We start from the raw sequence: 22,775 nt of genomic DNA, 5'->3' as shown, positions 1-22,775 counted from the left end.
AATTGTATATATTTATCATGTATGACATGATGCTTTGATCTATGTGTACATTGTGCAATGGCTAAATCAAACTAATTAACATATGCATTACCTCACATACTTATCATAGTTTTGTGGTGAGAACACTTAAAATCTCTCTTATCAATTTTTAAGTGTACGATATATTGTTACCAACTGTAGTCAGCATGATATACAATAGAGCTCTTGAACTTGCTCTTCCTATCTAGATGGAATTTTGTGTCCTTCACCAATATCTCTCCAATATCCCCCACTCTATTTTATTTCTTAATTTGATTCTATTGACATTTTCTCACTCGGTCATTACTGCGCATCAGACTGATGACTCCTGGCAAGATTCGTAGTAGAAATTATCAGTGGAGCCATTATAAATACCTTAAACTAAAATGAAACAAAATACAATAATGTCTCCTTGGGTGGTAGGGATTTCCTTATTGCTATTCATAAAGCTATCATTGGAAAATTTTGCTGATGAACTTGCCTAGAGAGGTCATCTTAAAAGCTTTCATTAATTGGTTCATCTGTGAGGTCTCCACTATTGATGACATATGCTGATTGAGTTTGGAAGTGGCTGTATTGATGTATGCCTACTAGCTCAATTTGGTTTAAATTTCATATTCTCACATCATCAGCTCCATTTGACTCTCTTTTCATCTGTCTTACCACTATCCCTAGTTGTCTCTCTCCATTCATTCCAGCCTTCCCGCTAAGCATCTTATTTTAAACATCAGATGGCAAATTATTTTTTTCCCATTTCTATAGCTAAAGAGATTGAGTCTCATCTGTGCTTTAAATCTGAGAAGAAATTAAGAATGCACCTGCCTTGGTAAAATGAATATAAAGTTATCTCTGATTCTTATTCCCTCCTATGGACAGACTACAGTAGAAGGCAATTCCCAACTGTGGTCATTTATCAACTCATTAACAGATATATGGTATGTTACTTTGAACAATTCATCAGGAAACAGACCAGAGCATGCAAACACTGCACTTGCAAACAATGACTAGTGATACCCAAGTATGTTCTTGGCATATCATGTTTATATCCCCTTGGTGGGAACAGTTAGAATCCATTAATAGGGACTGTTTATATTTTAATGCATTCCTGTTTTCTTTTCTTACAATTTTTTGTGTGGAGAGGTATTTGGGGAACAACAGAAAGTATGAACTTACAGTACTAATGGAACATACTTTGGGTCTAGCTAGTATTCACAGCATTAAAATCAATAACTAGCTATAGAGATGTTATAGAGAATATGGAAATACATGCAGCCCTTTTTTGGAAGGATGCTAATCTAATCACCTGCTGACCTCAGAGCAATGGTAAACTTTGAGACAATTGTAAAGCCTGTGTCACCTCACCACATGCCTCAGCATGCCCATGGAACTGTCAGTATTAACGCTAACGCCCCACCTCCACCCACTCTGCCTTTCATCACCTAAAGCTCTCAGCCAGAAAGTGGTGACAGAGGCGGCTGGCGTTGTATGTCAACAGATTATCAGGATGGTAAGTAATATTCCCTTGCTAGGAACCTTTTTAAATCCCTGCATTGGCAATCCTAAAGCTCTGTTGATTTTTGTTACTTGCTGATAAGGCTTTTAATGGCCAAAGCTAGATATATTTTTAGATCTTTTGTCACCATGGGTCCCCTGTCACTCACTGAGGTTGAAATCAGCAGGCTATTAGTTTGCCCAATGTATAATCTCAAGCAAGTCCAATGAAACAAGGGCATGCAGTGAGTAGGCCTCCTGATTGTGGAATTTACTTTTGATTTTTATTCATAGAGCACTGTCATTTCTGCCTTTAAAACTAAAGTGAAAACATCTGTCTTCAGCTGTGTTAGAAATCTCTTAAGGAAAACATATTTTTATTAAAATGATAGATACGTATATGATATAGCTGTTTGCTTAACACATCAAAATATATTTCAACTGTTTTAAAATTACTGATTCATTCTTTTTTTCCTCTAAGATAGGTAATGAGAATCTCTTTTCAAACTAAATTGCAGCACTTCTTTAAAATAGAAGGGAACAAACTGTCAAATGAAGGAACTATGTGAACTATAGAGAGAAAAAAATCTTCATTTCAGCACACCCAGAAATATTGGGCCAATGTCCGTTAAAGATACTAGATGGAAACAATCCCTTGCTGGCCACTGAAATGTCCTTTAGCTGGAGGTTTCTTATTAATGGAAATAAATCCCTGTGGGTACTCTCTCACTTGTAACTGTGTCTCTCTCCTGCCCATGCAGGACAATATAGCAAGAGCAGAAGGGAGCATGAAAGAGGAATTTGAAGGGACTTCACTAGAATAGTTTATCGGGGAAGGAGCACCTATAAACACCAAGGCAGAGTAAAGGGAACATGAAGAAGGGAGACAAAGGAAATACACTGTGAACTTGAACTAGGAAATGAAAACATGGCAAAGCTCAATCCCATGAGAAAGAAGAAGACATCCTGTAAGTGCTTAATGTTATGCTTTTCTTAAAAAGTATTTTTAAACTTTAAATTACAAAATATCAAACTGCAAAAAAGAGTGGAGGGACACTATTATATCGAAAGTCCTCAATGGTCTGCTTTAGAGGAAATTTTAAAGATAGGCTCACCACAGAATGGCAGGTGACATTGTGGGCAGGACGTGGTAGAGACAAAAATGTCACTGGGTTAAAATGTAGTCAAAAAACTCCACAGAAAGAATAATGTGTTAATGTGAGGCAAGATGAGGTTTTAGAATAAATAATCAGATGAAAGAGGCTTTTAAATAAAAAGTGCAAATGTGATTCGAAGACATTATGAAATGTGATAAGGATGATACACTAAAATTCCCTGGAAAAATAAACCAGATATAGCTTAAAACAGATCATCACCCATCCAGTTGTACATTTTCTCTTGGTCATAAAGTTATATATTCCGTTTCACTAAATCTTAGCTATGAATACTTCCTCCTACAAAATGTTCTTTAGCAATGGACACCTACCTCACTTTCAAGAACTGCAACTAGTCCATTTCACCAAAAGGTAAAGAGATACAAACAGTGAAAAATATTGTATTAACCTTATCTAGAAATGTGTGGAGCACACGGTGTGTATTCACTGGATAAGGGAATTGCTAAATGAATGAAAGTAGGGTAGTTACAGTGGTGGGAGATGGTGAGAACAGTCAGATATGATCACCCGGGAGCCTGTTCACTCCACTTCACATTAATTTTCAGAGGAATGAAACGATATATACATTTGGGATGCTACACAAACAGCACATTTTCCTCCTTCAGCATTTGCCTCTGAATCTCAGCAGCAGGAATTGTCTACTGATGACTTTTTCCTGAAGGACTCTATTGTGGCTTCGGTCATTTTCAAAATAATAAAGTTTCACTTACTAATGATTCTGATACCGTCAAAGCTAAAATTCACTTTTGTGTTTATTCTTTCTGACGCTCTCTGAGTTATTTTATAAAGGAGATTATGATTATAGAGAAAAACTCTTTTTAACATCTATATACTATTATCTCCTGTCTCCTTTTTATATTTCCTGAGTATGTCCTGTGTTACTATTCCCAGAAGGGCAACGATTACAAAAAAAAAAAAATACTAAAGAAGTGACCAGGGAGGCAGGGGACAAAATATAACATATTAAGGCCGGGCGCGGTGGCTCACGCCTGTAATCCTAGCACTCTGGGAGGCTGAGGCGGGTGGATCGCTCAAGGTCAGGAGTTCGAGACCAGCCTGAGCAAGAGCGAGACCCCGTCTCTACTAAAAATAGAAAAAAATTATATGGACAACTAAAAATATATATATATAGAAAAATTAGCGGGCATAGTGGCGCATGCCTGTAGTCCCAGCTACTCGGGAGGCTGAGGCAGGAGGATCGCTTGAGCCCAGGAGTTTGAGGTTGCTGTGAGCTAGGCTGACGCCACGGCACTCACTCTAGCCTGGGCAACAAAGTGAGACTCTGTCTCAAAAAAAAAAAAAAAAAACATATTAAATATGTGTTATTTTCACATAACATTTCTATATATCTATCCTTATAAATTCAAGTATATAATGACCATTTTATATCTGTATGCTCTATGAAATATATTTAAATAAAATGCAAAGACATGCCATTGAAATATTTGAAATCTAATTATAAGACAAAGCATATGCACATGGAATAACATAAGAACCAGATTTTTCTAGAGAATAATGTAAATAGATTGATTAAGATGGGCAAGGGCTTTCCATTCAAGAGAACAGTATGTATGAACTAAATCACTGCCATAGAGATTTAGAGGTAGAAGCAGATTGATCTAACATTGCTCTAGGCCCAAAGAATATTTCTGAATAAGATTCTTCAGTGTGTTAAATTTAACCAGATTGAATATTTTGAGTCCCATCCCACTGAACAACTTTAAATGAAGGATTTGCTTTTTAATGAGGCATTTGCATTTAATCATAAATTTGGAATGCAACATCTTTAACTTGGTTATTTCTACTGGAATAGGTTCTTTCAGGGTATTATGCTTATCCTATAGTAAAGACACAGATTCTTCAAAATATATTTCAAGTGTAAAAAACGAGAGGAATACTTATTTATAGAGAAACCTGGAAAATATAGTACTTACAATAGCAAACTAAGAGTTGTATAATAAAAATTTCAGAACTGTTATCACGAAACCGTTTACAGCAGCTCCTGAGGTCTATTTTTAAAAGAAAGACAGAAACAGAAATTTTAGAAAAGTGATTCACAAGACAGAAGCTATTGATAGAGAAAAGCTGAAGTACTAAGGAACAGATGAGTCAGAGGCAAATTTAGGAGGAGAACATCAAAGAATGTTTTAAAAATTCATCATTTCAGGGGAACTATAATACATTCTAGCTAGAACAAGCAAAAAGAGTAGGTAAAGGAAGTATATTTATACAGAATTAGACTTAAATTAGCAAATATCCTTAATAATTTTAAAAACTGCCCTCCTCTTCTTTTTTTAACAACAGCTTTATAGAAATGTAATTTACATAAATAAAATTTTTGCCCTTTTAAATTGTATAATCCAGTGGTTCTTCACAGATTCACAGAGTTATGCAACCATTGCCACTATCCAATTTTAGAATATTTTTATCATTTCCAAAAGAAACTCCCATATCCAATAGCAGTTACTCCTCATTTTCTCTCAATTCCCAATACCCCGGCATGGGCAACCACTAATCTACTTTCAATCCCTGTAGAATTCCATGTTCTGGATATTTTGTGTAAATGAAATCACAAAATATATAGTCTTTTGTGATTGGCCTTTTCTTTCATTTAGTATGTTGTCAAGGTTCATCCATGTTGTAGGCGTGTATCATTACTTTTTTACAAATAACATTCCATTGTGTGAATACACCATATTTTGTTTATCTATTCATCAGTTGATGGACATTTCAGTTGTTCCTACCTTTTTATTATTAGAATGCTGCTATAAACATTTGTGTACATGTTTTTGTGTGGATATGTTTTTATTTCTCTTGAGTACGTACCTAGGAGTGGAATTGATCTACCTCCTGAATAAAAAATAAACAAATATCACTACCTTACAAAACCAAACAAAAACCAAAATAAAAGGAAGCTTCAGATTTAGTTTCCAGTTAATACAAAGTTCCCTCAATGTTTTAGCTTTATAATGTTGTTCAATTAAAATTCATGTTCTGAATTAGTAGAATAATGCCAGGTGCTGTAGGATCCTCAGGTTTTCAGAATGATGTTGGCTTATTTGCTTACCACATTATATTTGTAAAGGAGAAAATGGAAACAAGTTTTTAAAGCCTTCAATAATATTATTTAAATCAAAAAGTGATAGAAATTATCCCAATTAAAAATGTAATCAAATTATCAAAATTTAATCAGTTTCTTTTCCTTAAAATGGTGACCATATTGATGATATTTTTAATGAAAATGTATTTAACGATTAAATTCCTCGAGTAACATTGTAACAGATTTAGAATGATGTAATAGTATGTCATTTCATAGTTATACCTGATATTTGTTCTATGACAACTATATCAAACCCTTAGTCGATGCAATCTGAAGCTTCCAGCGGTCTCAAAGCAAGATGTATGAGGAAAAATGTGTTTCACATTGTTATGGATGTTCTTAGATCAAAATTTGTCAAAATTCAATATTTTCAAGTGATGTGCAGGTTCAAATATGAAATGATTGTTTATTCAGCTTGTACAATACCTGAACAAAAAGAATCAGCCAGTCAAGTTTAAGTTCAATATTATTTAGTTGTTTCTGACTGTGGTACCAGAATGACTCACTAGTTAGAATTGTAAATTACTGTGGAGCACTTTTGAAGAATATTACACATCTTGTGTTTGTTTGGTTTCTGACAAAAAGTTTAAATGGGTTCCTAGTTTTCTTTTATTTCCTGGATTTCAGGCAGGCTCACTGGTTGATTTCTCCCTGTCTGTAGAAGGCACTAGGAGGGTTCAGACTTTTGGGGCTTCCACCCAGAATGGCCAGAGCTTCAAATATGACTTGACTCTTAGCTTACAAAATGCCTGGTGCTGCTCACCTTTAAATTCCTTTACCTGTTTTGCTCTTTTTATCAGTAGTTCTCAACTTTGGTTTCCCACTGGAATTGTTAGATAGACAGCAAGGGATTCCGGGTCTCCTAGGACAAAAGTGGGTTCCATTACAGTTCTACTCCCCAAATGGGCTTTAATAAAGGCTCATGAGAGATCCACATGTGCAGTAAGACTCTGGTCATATAACTCCCAACTGTCTATCAAAGTGGTTCCATGATGACCTCTGAACCATGGGAAGGTCCCAATCCAGACACTATAAAACAAGACCCAGACCATAACCAAGGTCTCTTTTTTGCTATGACAATAGATCAGGTGGTCATCTGTGGCGTATGTATCTTGTTCTGTAAACCTATATCTTGCTTTTGCTCTATAGTTTTATCTGTCTCTCCTCAATAAACCTCACTTTTGTGATTATCTTGCTTTCAGTGTGTCTGGTCATTCTTCGGCCAAGAACACACCAAGAACCAACATTTCAGACTGCGACCCAACAGAATCACCTAGGAAGTTGTAGAAATATGAATGCCTGAGTCTCACCTAAAATGATGATTCTTATGTCATTGGTCTGAGGTATGGCCTGGGCATTAGGATTTTCAAAAATTACCCACCTGGTGCTAATGCATGCTTTTAAAACTTCTCCACCTGATTGAAACCTTAAGACCCAAGACATGTCAAGACATGTTTTGCCTCTTCATTCTGAAAGAAAACAGTCATCAGAAATTTTATCTTCCAGCAACAAACAACAAATTCTACAGTATTTGCACCCACCCTGTTTTCCTTCCATTCTATAATAATGGAGAAAGAGTTCCTCCTTCTACATAAGAACATTCCCCTAACCTGTGCTTTCAATGCATCCACCCAATCCTATCTCAGCCCACCCTGCCCCATCCCATGGTAGTCTATCCTAGATTCTAGAGAAACTTACACTCTAGATTATCTATTCCCTTTGTGTATTCAGACACAACTTGTTGATTAGATTATTTCCCAACAAGTTTTAATAAACTTTTTAAATTCACTTCCCTTCCAAATATCTCCCTCTATCCCTCTTTTTCATCCTATTCAATGGAATGGTCATTTTACTCTCAAATCATTTCATCTCTCAATGGTTTTGAAAATATGCTTTTTCTTGAAAGAGTCCCTTCTTTTGGCTTCCATGAAACAATAATCTTATGTTTCACGTCCTACCTTTCTGGCCTTTCTTTTTGTCTTTGTTTAGGCTCATGCTCCTCTACCAAATCTCTGTTTTTCTCGAGTTATTCAAAGTACAAACATAAGTAAACTCCTCTTGTGGTTCTACTCTCTTCGTAGGCAATCACATCTATGCCCACAACTTCAATTTCCAACTACATATATATGATTTCAAAATGTATATATCTAAACCAGACTTTTCCTCTGCTAATAAATTTTCTGTTTTCGCCTTTGAATCTCTAAGGTTTCAGGAGCTGGAAAGGGTCTGGATTTTACTCTACTTGCAAGCTAACAGTTTTCCACTCTTTTATGGATGCTGACAGAAGACACAAGATTTCTTGATCAAAGAAAGGCTGTGCAGTAGTCCCCCCTTATTTGAAAGCGATACATTCCAAGACCCCAGGTGGGGGATAGCTGAAACTGCAGACAGCACTGAACCTTACATATACTAAGTTTAATTTATGAACTAGGCACAGTAAGAGATTAACAATAACTAATAATTAGACATAGTCAGTTATAACACTATACTGTAGTAAAAGTTATGGGAATGTTTACCTCCGGAATTTTCCATTTAATATTTTGGAACTGTGGTTGACCACCAGTAACTGCAACAGTGGAAAGCGAAACTGCAGATAAGGAGGGACTAATGTAGCACTCACAACTGAAGCAGTAGACAGAGGGCCAGCCTATGTTGAGCCAGTTTCTTTAGTCTGAATTCCCACAGGGTGACTAAATTACAAGAACCAGATGACACCTGCATAAGCAGTGAATTGTGTTGAATAAGAGAAGCCCAGAGCCAAGAAACTAGCACCTTTTGGACAAGCAGCAGACAAGTTTACTTTGCTCAAGGATTGAATTACCTGGTAACCACCCTTTGATCACCTTGACCTATTCAGTTGCCTATGTGACAAGCAGGAGCCTTGTGATCCGGCACACTCAGCCAGAATGGGCAGGGATGCTCAGGGCTCCTGGAACACGGTCCCCCTCAACATAAGGCACCTTAAATTCTCCGCAACCCTGGAGAAAACATCTCAGTTTCTCAAACTCATACGTTTCTCTTCTATCATAAGGCCTTTGCAGAGGTGGAATTCCTTCTGTACCAGGAGCTCACTTTCCATCATGGCAGAATCAAATGAAATTCCGAGGTGATTTGTATTTATCTGAAGGAGGTGGTATTAAAGTGGAAAAGTACGCTGAGAGCAACAAGAAGACAAAAGCATAACGCGCTGGGGAAAAGGTAAACCACCTCTACAACTCCTATTGAAAAATAGCTGTGATGAAAATAGGCTATTGATTTAAATTGAATTCCATAAGCTACACCATTAATGTTTGTATTTTGTGCCCTAGCATTGTGAAAAACATCCAGTGAATTGTTCCAGAGTGTTATCACTCCATTTCTTTCCCCATTTCCCAAATTGTTCATGCATGTTGCTCACATCGTTTCATAAACACATTCTCCATGAATAGCATAAAACAGTGTGGGAAACGTCCTGCCATTTTCTTCTTTCTGAAGAAAATCATTCTGCTTCTGAATTTCCTCTGTGGTATCTCAAAGGTTAGCTATGCTTTACCCCAGGCTAAGCGGTAGAAATGGATCATGAGCTTTTCCAACCTACTGTGACTCTTTCTACCCCCTGCCTTAAACATGAACCCCGGCATTGACTGTAAAACTTCACTGAGGCAAGGAAAGAATGTTAACTTAATATACCTAGAAAGACACAAGTCAAGGCAGCTTAAAGGAATCCCTCTAATTATTCTTTTGGATCTATACAAACCAAATCAACAATTTCCATTTAAAACTTGGCTACCACAGTCTTGACAATGATGACTTAACATCTCAAGTTGCTGGCAATTCGCTTAGTAATCTTTTGGAAAGTTTATGTTAATAGTATAGTTTCTTTTATTTTCACTTACAGACCTGAAATTTTTCACCAGGCTCTAAGAATTTCAGTCTATGATATGTTTTACAGGTGTAAAATGTCCCTTTAATTTAATATTTGCTGTCATTTGCACATTGAAAAATAGATTCCCTACTTTTATACTTGTACTTCAGCTGCTTTTACTAGCTACTATTTTACTTTTTTTCTCTAGACTAAAATTGATATTGCCACCCCCCAGAGCATAACATGGCTTTACCAGCATTAAGAAATAATTAAGAGACTGAATTCAGTGTTTCCTTGCTTCCTAATATTGGCTCTTTGAATTATAAATTTAGTTATGAGTCTCTTCCCCTGAGGGGAAATACCAGTGACAACCAAATCAGTTGCAGGCAGTTAAGTTTCAAATAACAGTGGGGTTTCTGTTTTGGTTCTGGGCAATTTCTCTGCTGCCAGTCAAGAATCTTCCCTCAGATGCATCTTTTGTCAAACCCATCCAGGGGCAGACTGTTGACTGACGATGTAAAAGGCGATTCATCGATATGATACCAGATCCATGTACAAACAACACGGAATTAGATTAGCAACTTCATAATAATAGAATTCTAATATTTAAATATCTTAATAAATACATAGCTAGAATCATGTATACACACATCCAACCTAACACTGGGCATATCTTGATATTTAAAGTAGAATATGTTAATGATGGGGCCCCAAGCTTTAGAGTAAAGGTTAATAAAGATGAAAGAGTGATTTGAATTTTATAAGGAGATGATTTAGTAATTAAAGCTACCACAGCTGCTAAAGATGATACAGCAATGAGATTTCATAATTATAAGGTCCTGGCATCCTCACTTACAAAGCTCATACTCACTGGTAACATAACGATGCCCATTTTTAAAATGAAGAGATAGGAAGAGAGTGTGTGGTACATAGCATCCATTACAGTAATAGCTATTACTCCTTAAAAATGTAAGAGCCAGAATGACCTATAGCAGAGAGAAGTTTTGTTTTGTCTTTTAGTGAACATGTCACCTGTTTCTACAACCCAACCTATGAAGTCACATCTGCTATACACATGTAGAGAAGATTCATTAATACAATGTCAGTAGAATTCTAATAAAAATAAAATGTCTGTTCCTGGGAGCCACCAAGTGGCTACACTAATATACACCTCTCCAGTTATAATAATTTAATGTATTGGCAGGGTGCATGGGGTATTTCATTACATTTTTTCCTCTTCCTTTCTACTTGCCTCACTTAACACATGAGAAGAACAATGTTGAACTCTATAAATAATCCCCTCAGCCCATTTTTTTCAAGGATGTAGAGAAAGAACCAAATGATATTTTCAGTCTCCATGCATACAACTTGAGACACACTTTCTTCTATACTATAAGAGAATACATCTTTTGGAATGGGAAAGTCAAAAAAAAAAAAAAAGAGAGAGAGAGAGAGAGGCTAGACCAATGGCAGCATTCCAAAAATGATATAATTTAGAGGCACAAAATATAAACTTTACTTTGTGTTAGACAGGGCTTTTCATCTTGATACTCTCTAAACTTGGTTTCCAATATTACCAGAAGTTTACTTCCTTTTGTCATTTGTTAAATCATTTTTCAAATCTAGTTGGGAAAAATATAATTTTTATTCAACCCTTGCTTACCAATAAATATTAGCAAAATACTGTGATGTAATTTTGACTCCTGGAATTCTATTTTTATTAAATGATAAATAATCCTATACTTTAATTAATTCAAATTAATTATATTATGAAATAAAATTAATGGCTTTTCAAAAAATGCCCTGAAGTAGTGATCTAGACAAGCTAACAATTAAGTGTATTTATTGAGATTCAACATTTGTCACAAAATATCTGTATGCACACACATGTATTTCTATACTTCCTGTACAATAATCTATATTTAATCAATCTTTCTCTAAAATAGAAAATAAATCCACTAGATCCTCTGTGGGAGCATTGTGCTTTTCATATCAATAAATCACTGAATATATTTGACCATATATATTTATTTATCAGAGTCTTAACATTTTTTTGACTATTAGAAATTAACCATGACATATACTGGGTATATTATATATTTATATCTCATAATGCTTAGCAATTAAAGTAATTCAATTACCCTATAGTATGATGGCAATGATTTTAATAAAGTAATCCTGTGTAATATTGTGTTGTACTGTGTACTGTTAGCAGTAACCCAAAGTCATTCTTCCATATCCCAAGAATTTGTATAGACTTTCATGAGTCAGCTCATTCAGATTTCACTGTGGTCCTCTCCCATGAGTCCATGGGGCTGGACTGGGGACAGATTCAAATCAGAGCTATCAGACTAGAGTCAGAATAGCTCCCCTCTCCAGTTTGGGGAGCGTTCCAAGGTCATGTGCATCGCTCCTGGGTTCCTGTATCCTTAGGTGTATTCTCCCCAAAGATGCTGTAAGCCCCTCTTGAAAAAAAGATTTCAAGCAGGTATATTCCACCAAGCCCAGCTAACAGCACCAGATAAGCTTAAGCTATGCATTGTTACATGAACTTGAGAAAATTGTCTCAAATCATTGAGCCTCATTTTAGAATGAAATGGTAGTATTACAGGTTTCTAATTCTAATAAATATATATTTTACATCACATAGAAGATGACATTAACCATTATTATTCTGTGTATTTAGCAAATTTTCTTTGAGCATCACCATGTGCCTAGCTTTGTTCTTGTCTCTGGGGCCCTAAAGAGCAAAAAAGACCCTAAACTTGTGAAGCTTATTCTCTACTATAGTCAGTGCATTCCTACACTCCAAAACAATTTGGTTATTTCCAGACTGTCTCTAATTAAACATTCAATCACTATAGTCTGTTTTAAAAAAAAAAAAATCTCTGCCAACTGTAACCAGTATTACTTAGCAGCCTTTTATGAGTAGGAAAGCTAACTTCAGGCTGTACTTTGAAGTAGCTAAGCAAAATAAGAATATATAATAGCAAACAAAAAAAAAATTTTTATAAAACAATCACATGAGTATAAAAAGAAGCATGTCAAATACATTTGAATTCCAAAGTAATAGGTTTAAATTTTGATTCAGCAACAACTAAAATCTCATATGTCAGAACATCAGTAAATAAAATCCCTAGGTACGTATCAACCTTAATTTGCAGAACTATGTTATAGTGGAATGACATTCTGTGATCCATTTTATACATATATTTAATATTTCAAAGAAGAATCTAAGAATATTATTAGCCTACTAAATTGTAAATGATAGATCAGCAGTCTTGTTTCCACTTACCATATCTTATACATCTTCTGCTTGCTGACAGCTTACTCTTTGGAATAGTTGGTTATGAATTACTCTTAAGAAACTGAGCTGTCTGTTCCAAAGATACTCTTCTTTTTTCCCTAGTGATGAAACATGTCTTTTTCTCTGGGACTGCTCTTAAAAATTATAATTTTTCCCATATTCCCCCATGTTTTCTTGTTATTCTTTTCTATTATTTCTTATATTCATGTGAAAGTAGAAGGATAGATTATCAGAGAAGTTTTATGTTTCCTAAGGAATAAGGGACAGTTCATTGGTCATGTAATGTTTATAGTCTAAAGACACTAAGCCATGTGCCCCAGGAAACTTCCCCAAAATAGTTAGGACCCTACTATGGCTTACTAGGCAGTTGTCTGTTTTCAAAGGAAAATCAAGACACATATTTTTTAAAAGTAATAAAGGTTATTTTACTGTTTGAAAATAGCATATAAACACACGTATATTTTCCAAATAAATTTGAAGAATTTACATTGAAAAAAGTGATTCAGCTCTTAACATGTTTAGGGTATAAAATGAAGATAACTCTATCATTCTGTAAGGAAAAAGAAAGACAGGGAGGGGAGACAGTGGTAATACTTATGAGTACTTATGCGCTAATTGCCAGGCACTTTACAATTAGTATTACTTTATTCATATATAGACAAACACACACACACACACACATGCACACACACACAATGTTAACACGTTTAAAAAGCCAAACAGGTAATATAGCTTATTAAATTCCCGACAGTTAGCATGTGGTTGAGGCTGCAAACTGTTCTCTTGTCTCATGTTACCACCTCTGTAATACAGATACTCCTTCACTTATGATGGGGTTGCTTCCAGATAAACCCTTGTAAATTGAAAATATCATAAATCGAAAATGCATTTAATACAACCTAACCTACCGAACAGCATAGCTTAACCTAGCCTGCCTTTAACTCACTCAGAACACTTCCATTAACCCACACTTGGGCAAAATCATCTGGCAATACAGTATGCTGTAGAGCGTAGGTTGTTTACCCTCGTGATAGCATGGCCAACTGGGGGCTACAGCTTGCTGCCACTGCTGAGCATTATGAGAGGATATAGTGTTGCTTTCTGTTGAATGCATGTAGCTTTCACACCATCATAAAGTCGAAAAATTGTAAGTTGAACCATCATGAGTTGAGACCATCTGTACATGGCCTACCCCGTCTGTGTGATAGAATCTATGCCAGCTCAGAGCAATGAAAAAGAAAGATTCACAATGGACAAAAATCTGGCACATAAACAATGAAAGGAAAAAAAAAAAGAAAACTTTCTACTAAATATGAGGGAGAGAAAAAGTCTTATTTCCCCTCTAAGAAATTGCTGCTGGCCTCAGACTGCAAAAGAGGAACTAAAGAATAAGGCAAAATGTGTCCTAGTTCAGCTAGAAAGACCAATAAAGCAGCTGGGTGGGCATCTCATTGATACTATGGTAGGAAATGCCATTTTCCATATTTGGAAGTTTTCCAAAAGACACGAAATGTTTTCTCTTTAACGCATTAACTGCTATGTGAGTTGTATTTAACTCACTCTAGTTTTGAGCCCGGAGCCTCATGAAGCATATGTAACTCACAAGTCTCTTTACCTTGGGAGCTATGTGAACTATTTTTCAAGTTGCATAGAACTCACACACAGAAAACAATAAAAAATAACAAATTTTTCATTAAATTAGGAAGGATCATTTTACTTTCAAAGTTTTTATTCTATTTTTGTAATAAAACACCATGGCACCAAGGAAAAAATTTTTTTGTCTAGTGTGGTAGTCAATGTGTTAATCACATCTACGATCCAGAATTTATCAAACTTCCACAATTTTTTAAAATGTTAGCTAGTAGAGACAGTTTCAGAAACTATAGCCTCTACTTACAAAAAGTAGTGCCAAATCTCAGCATTTAATACGTATAAAATTCTCCCCAGCAGCAAATGAAGGAAATGCACACCACTGAATTCTGAATTAAAGATCTTGAGTTCAGTTGGTGTTTTCTGAAAATGAGCTCCAGGACCACCATCAACTGAATGCTTAGACTGAATACCATTGGTCTCTGAGCCAAACTGTAAAATCCAAGAATAAAAATGCATTAAATATGTAAATAGAAATATATATACATACATATGCAGCTAAACTCATGTAGACTTATAAACGGAAATCCTAGTAAATTTGTGGCATAGATTTATTATCACCATAAAACCATCAAAAAGAGAAGAAAAAGGAATATTTAGAAAAGTTAGATGCTAGTTCCCAAGTGGCATTCATAGCAGATTTATATAAATCACATAACCTTGTTTGGAAAGACAGCTACCTAATATTCTGAAAATTCTACAAATAAACTTCTTATGAGCATGTTCCTTTTGAAATCTAAGCAGAATTTTACCAGTGGAATTTTAAAAACGTAATTCTAAAAGACAGTTTTCAAATATTTTGAGCATCTAATTAGTGGTGAAGGCTATCCATGCTTTATTTAAAATAACACTTAAATTACATTTTACAATGAATATGTCAATGTGCCAAGTGGTACCCACTGGTTTCTTTCTCTAGTAAACTTCCACTGGAGTTCTTTTTAATGACCCTGCTCATAAAAAAAGCCTCCTTACTGTCTGAGGGAGCATTATTACTCTGAATGGAGAGATTCCTTAAGTAGTTAAAGCTGTCCACGGATTTGCAAAGTGCCTATTAAAAACTGCCTTAGTCTTTGCTTTTCTTTGGGAACTATCTTTTGTTGTTGCTGCCGTTTTTTCTTGTTACAGTGGTGGTGGTTAGTGTTGTTCACTGAAGAAAACAAGCTCTTACAAACAAAAAAATGTATGAAAAAGGAGAAAGAACTGTAGTGGGGGGATGGACCAAGGATTTTTTTTTTTTTTTTTTTTTTGGTGAATTTTGCTCTCACTTCCACCACTATTTTCTTTTTATTTATTGAAATGATTGTGTAACTCAGCAAGGGGAAAACAAAAGGCATGAAAATTCATTTAAGTACTCTCTTTTATTTATGTTAACATTTCATCATATACTGTTTAACAATTTACTAAACGTTTATTATGCACAGTGTTGCATTCTCAAGAGAATAAATAAGTTTCTGTCAGCACTTCTTTTATGAAATCCTATTTTGGTTGTGGATTTTAAAAATTCATAATAAACATTTCCTTCAGGAAGACACCAAGAAAAAAAAATGCTTTGACATGGTTGATAAGTGAGTTTGTAACTAAAGACATGGAAAACAAACATGTGCATAAATATTCACCTTGTGTATGTGTGGAGAGAAAGAGAAGAGGGAGGGGAAGAGAGGGAGATTGGAGAGAGGGGAGAGAGAGAGAGAGAGAATAAGAAGGTAATTAATTCCTGGATTTTGTGATTTTTTTAGATAAACCTTTCTGATGGTTTCATTGTTAACATTCCCACAGTTATGTCACCAGTCACACACACAAAATAGAAATGGAAAACCACAGAGAACAGACTAGATGATGTCCAAGGTCTTTTTATTTCCAAGTTTTGATATTCTATTCTATTAAGAAAAAAAAATAGAATGGAAAATAAATGTCAAATAAATGTCAAAAGATGAAGAATGACAATATCTAGCACCGTCATATACCCTACATCATTTGACTCACATGTGTATGAAGATATATATATGTGTGTGTGTATATATATATATATATATATATGTAAGAGAAACTTGCCAGTCCTAAGTTTTATATTGAAAAGTGAGAGAACTTAGTTGGAAGGAGACTGAAATTCTTTTCTTCCCTTCTCAGTCATTTAATTTTTTAACAGAATTAGAACATTCATTGGGTGATTATTATTTATCAGCTACTCTTAGAAGCACTATATTAACTTATTTAATCTTTTTTTAAAACCTTATAAGATATATCTATTATGATAGTATCTCAATTCTTCAGATGCAAAAAATTAGAAGCCAAGCAATTAGTAACTTGCCAAAGTCATGGTGCTTTCATGTGGCAGACGTAGACTTCCCAACCAAGTAGTCAGGTCCTGAGCTTATCTGGCGCACCAGTACGATTCTACCTCTCCAAAGGGGATTGTGACAAGACTTGCTCACTAACTAAATGCAGGTCTTACTGTATGATCAAAATGTAATGAAGATCAAGATATTTTTCTATCTACATAAAATACTTTTCTGAATGTGCAACCTTCAGACAAAGATGAGGCAGAAAATGAACATCTTCTATAAGCCCTTGGTCCAGATATAACAGTTAATATCTTGGTAAATATTTTTATAGTTACTTTTGGTTTTATAAAGCTTTACTTTACCTTCTTATTAATATAGTGAGCATTTCTCAATGTCATTAAATCTCCATTAAGTGCATGCTTTTGAATATTCACTTAGTTGTGTCACAATTTATTAGATAATTGCTGTTTTTTAAACACATAAGCATAGTTGGTTTACTCAATCTTGGTCAGAAGCTTCAGTGAACATCTTTAAATAATTAAATTAATTAATTTGTTTGTATTAGTTTTTTTATGCTGTATAACAAGTTACTAGAAACTTAGTGGCTAAAAATCACATACATTTATTATCTAATGGTTTCTATGTGTCAGGAGTCTCAACATGGCTTACATGGGCCCTCTGTTCTGGGTCTCATGAGGCTGCAAATCGAGGTGTCAGCAGGCTGTATTTTCATCTGGAGGCTCGACTGGGAGAGAATCAGCCTCGAAGCTTCCTCAAGTTGTTGGTAGAATTCATTTCTTTGCTGCTATATAGGAGAGAGCTTCACTTTCTTGCTAGCTATGGTCCAGAGGCTGCCCAGCCACAAAAGGTTCCTTGCCCAGTGGCCCTCTGCATAGGCAGTTTACAAGTCACTTGCTTCTTCAAGGCCAGAAAGAGTGAGAGCAAGAGCTAGCAAGGAGAGTCTATTATAATGTTACATAATCATGGGCATGACATCCATCACCTTTGCCATATTCTATTGGTTAGAAGTGAAGGAGATCAGGATATGCCACCTGAGAGTATGCTACTTTGGCATAAGAATTATTTTGAGCTGAAGGCATTTGAGTTCTTGAAATCTCTTATCTGTCTAAAAGCAGAGCCTCCCACAAGAATTCAAAAGAGCTCAAATGCCATAAATCCCTTCCACAGGGGAAACGTTAATCTTCTCAATGTCTGTCTTCTTGGACACCTCACCCAGACACAAACAATCATATATCCCACATACTCTATTAAGGACCCATTTATCTTTCCAAAAAGTCACTTGCTTTGCCATAAGTGCCCTTTATTCCTCTTCTCTTTCCCCTACTAAGTTAGGTATAACTGACCCCAAATGCTAACCACCCCTTTGAGTTACTCATCTTTGAGTACATCCATGTTATGTGCAGGATGCACATGTTAATAAAATTCTATTTGTTTTTCTCTTGTTAATATGTTTTTTTGTCACTCTAATTTACAGGGTGCCAGCTGGAGAACCTAGAACCTAGGAGGGGAGAGGGGAGCTTCCTCTACAGATGTCTCCCATAGTCAAGGAGAAAGCAAATTACTCAAAGGCATGAACAGCAAGAGGTAGGGATATGGTCCTCCACACTGTTGTATTTCCTCTTCACTGGGGCTTCCTTGGTATATACAGTTGGCCAAGTAAAAAGCATCTCAGTGACAAATTATCACTGTAGGTAAGGGCTTCTGTCTTAGTGACTTTTGATTTAAGGTTCAAGCAACTGCTAATTTTCCTTCCCAGGAAATCCTAATGTGTGTGGCAAGTCTCCCCAAACAGACAGTTCAGTGGTCCCCTCTGTCCTCTGTAGTGTCAGCTGATCCTCAGGAGTGAAAGACACAGTGCCTTCCAGTCTCCCCAAAGTAAGTTTCTCGTAGAACATGTAATCAGTAATTGCAGTTAGACTACACAAAATATATTCTCAAAATCTAGAGGCAATCTATCCACTCCTTCTGTGTACCCAGATTACAAACCTATGCGTTTAGAGAAATAATGTAATTATATTAGGGTTTTTTTTTTCCCCACAAACAGCCAAATTTCTCCATACCATCTGTTAAATAGTTCATCTCTTTATTATTTATCTATTCACCTATTCCTTCATGAATTTATTTAATAAATGCTCTTGAGTTACCAACTCTGGTTCAGCCACCTTGTCAGAAGCTGTGAATACAATGGTGAACAAAATGATTCCAGCCTCAAAAGGGTTAGAATTCACTAGAGAAAACAGATTAAAAAAAAAAAAAAACACTAAACAAACAACTAAAATCACAACTAACCACGTGGTGATAAGAGATATGAAGTAAACTAACAGGATGCTGTATCACAGAATAATAAGATGAGGCTTCTTTCATTAATGCATCCCAAGCAAAGAGACTTTGGTTGTAAGTGTCCAAAGGCTTTCCAATCCAGATGTTCAGAAGCCATAGACTTTCCTCACCTTCCTTAAGGAACCCAGGGGCACACACTCCCCTAAAACACAATGCTATTTTGGATCTAGCAGTCAAGTAGGAAAAATGAGATTATGTTGTTAGGTTCATCTGTGTGGATATTCCCTGGTCCCCCAGTTCCCAGTGTCAAGAATGAGTACTGGTACCCGAGTCCAGCTGATGACAGAGTGATCACAAACACAGAGCAATTTTATACAGTCTATCACATAAAAGAAATAATGAAAGTAAGGAAGGAAGCTACACAAAGTGAAAATACATTCCAGACAGAGTGGAACAGGTCAGTCTCCAGAAGTGGAGAAAGAGACTGGAGGCTGAGCAAATGTTGCCTCTTATAAGCCCACTAGTTTGTCCTGACTTTCCCCTAGCAGAATCGGCCGCCGTTTCCTGCCTTTGGGGGTGATTGACAGGCTGGTGTTACAGAATAGATCATGTAACAGAGTAGGTTATGTACCAGTATCCCTTTCTGTGTATGCCTCTTTTTCAGACTTCTCCACGAAGCTCCACCCAAGTTATGCTAATTAGATGGTAATTAGCCCCAGGTCAGTTAAAGGTTAGTAGGAACTTTTTACTATGTATGTTCCCACCAGGGAACAGTTCCTAGCCACAGTTTGGTTCCTAGCTGCAATTCGGTTCCCGCTCTCCGCCCTTAGCGACTTCTTTGCCACCGGTTTACCCTCCACCACACCTAACAATGTGACTGTTCCCTTTTGCCACCCCTCTGTGCCTTAGAAAGAGGGTTCCCTTCTATGGAGGGATCTGCAGACTACAGAGGCTGCTTAGATGAGCACTCTTTGGATCACTCCTCAAGTGTTTGAACTCTGCTTGGACTGCACAGCTGTCTGCTCTGGAGAAGGCCTGGAAGTACAAAGTGAGGTCACACTTGGTGTCCCAAGGCAATAAAGACACACTCATCCCAACCATTTCACACACCTGGCTTGGTAAAGGAACTCTAGGGTTTCTTTACTAGACACTTAGAAATCAGAAACTCTTAGGTTTTGGTAAGATTTTAAGCAATGTAGGCAAGCAATTAAAGGAATTATCATCTGAGCAAATTATCCCTTAACAGAAATTCCATATCTTTCTTCATTTTCTTCCAATAGAGAACTTCAGAGGTTTTTGCTCTCCCCACACACGTGCACACACAGTCACCCACCCATCCACATACACACACGTTTTAACCTGGCTCATGTATCTCAAGGCATAATTGAACAATTGTCACTTAATGATTCAGATATAATATTCAAGATATGTTTGCAGAAAATTACTAATTCCATTTGATAGTAGAAGCATAGGTAAAATCAAAATTATATAAGCAGTGAGGAATATATGAAGGTCAAATGTATTCTAAGAACATTTTGTCCTATTATAAGCCTTCACATTAATTCAGAAAGAAAAGTTATCTTTACATTATTCAGACTTTGCATTCAGAAACATGGTATAGCTCTCCATTTACCTAAATATTTTATTTTTCTCAGTAAAGTTTTATCAAGTTCTCCCTATAGATCTTACCCATTTTCTTCTTAGGGTTATTTTTAAATAATAGATAAGTTTTTTTATGGCTACTGAGCATAAACAATGCTTCCAATTATGTCTTCTAATGGTCACCACTGGTTTGAAATGCAATTGATTTTTGCACATTCATCTTATATCTGACCATTACTAACTCCATAAAGTTTTGACAGTCTCTTAAATGGAAATGACATTAACAAAAGATGTGTCAAAGGTCATAACACTGGTTTTGTTTTGTTTTATTTTGTTTGTTTTTTAGAGGCAGAGTCTTGCTCTGTCACCCAGGCTAGATTGCAGTGGCATGATGCTAGCTCAATGCAATATCAAATTCCTAGGCTCAATCAATCCTTCTGCTTCAGCCCCCTGAGTAGCTAGGACTACAGGTGTGTGCCATCATGCCCAGCTAATTTTTTTTAAAAATTTTAATACATAGTCTCACTATGTTGCCCAGGCTGGTCTCAAACTCCTGGCCTCAAGTGATCCTCTCACCTCGGCCTCCCAAAGTGCTGGGATTATAAGCGTGAGCCATTGTGCCAAGCCATAACACTAGTTTTGATCTCTATTTTCACTATTGTTTCAGAAAGTATTTTTAATTTCTAAGTGGTTTACTTTGTTTAAAGTTTTAGTATGACTTTTGAGCTTTAGAGAATATGGACTATGCAGTTTCAGTATTGAAATTAGTACAGAGATTTTTCTATCTACCATAAGAATAAATTTTCGAAATGTCCCATGAGACTTGGGGTATCTTTCTTTTTATTCATCCTATTCTGTCTTTTTCTGCATGGTACTTTTCCTTATTAATTTAAAGTTTCAGGGATATGGAAGATATACAATTTTAAATTGTATTAAAAAATAAACTTATACTTCTACATCTTGTCGATATCAAAACTGCGATGCCTCTTTTGATTCCTTCCCTTATAGTTCCTCCTGTTCCTTTCCCCACTTCCTGTCTACATCACCGCAATTTAGTGACAAAATATCATTTTAAAGATATTGATATAAAATTATACTTATAACAATTATTTAGACTTGACTATTTAATGATAGTAATATGGATTGCAAGTCATTTACATTATGATTCTCTATTTGGAGCTTTTAATTTTGTTTCCTTTGTTCAAAATCCAGAAGGCAGCGTACTGTATAATTTTTTGTCTTTGCATAGTTGAGGATTTCTTTTGCACAAAAAATGAGAGAGTAGAGAATACAATTATTTACTATTAATAAATAAAAAATTGGGGCATTTTGTTAATAAAATTGTTCGAGTTATTTACAAACCTACATTCAAGATACACATTGTACATCGTATGGTGTATTTATAATTGTTAGGCTTAATTGAACTACGTGGAAATATCTAAGAATAAGAAGAAGCAGTGGAAGTTTCTTTTAAACACTGAATGTTGTATAAAATCTATAAAGGTCCAGAAATGTCCTTGACTAGAGACTTTTATGAGGAACAAATGAAACATTGAATCGACTCAAGTCTTCCCCTCATGTTCTTTTGAGTAAAACACCTGTGGTTTCATCTGCTAAATCTTTGCTCAGGGTGATAGGTGAATACAGGCTTTCTTCTTTTTGTACTTAAACATCTTTAGAAACTTAAAGGCCATTTGTACCCTAAAGTTAGGTCATGCACAAGTAAAAACTCTCCCGCCATGTAGCCCTACCCACTGCCCAGGTACATAATGCCATACTTTGATTCCTGTCTGACTTTGTTCCCTTGGTGTTCGGTATACAGTTCCGCCTCTATGATTTAGACCACTCTGGAACTTGTCACCGGCAAAGACTCTTTATAGCTGTGATTCCCACTTCTCTCAACAATTACACCCTGCAAGAGGTCAAGTTGAATATATCAAGGGCCTTACACATGCTGCCTATCTACATCTTAAGCCATGTAAATCCCAGATGTTACACTTTAGCA

This window comes from Eulemur rufifrons, chromosome 4 (genome assembly GCF_041146395.1).
Source record: "Eulemur rufifrons isolate Redbay chromosome 4, OSU_ERuf_1, whole genome shotgun sequence".
Taxonomy (NCBI): Eukaryota; Metazoa; Chordata; class Mammalia; order Primates; family Lemuridae; genus Eulemur; species Eulemur rufifrons.
Note: the sequence above shows the minus strand (reverse complement) of the source record.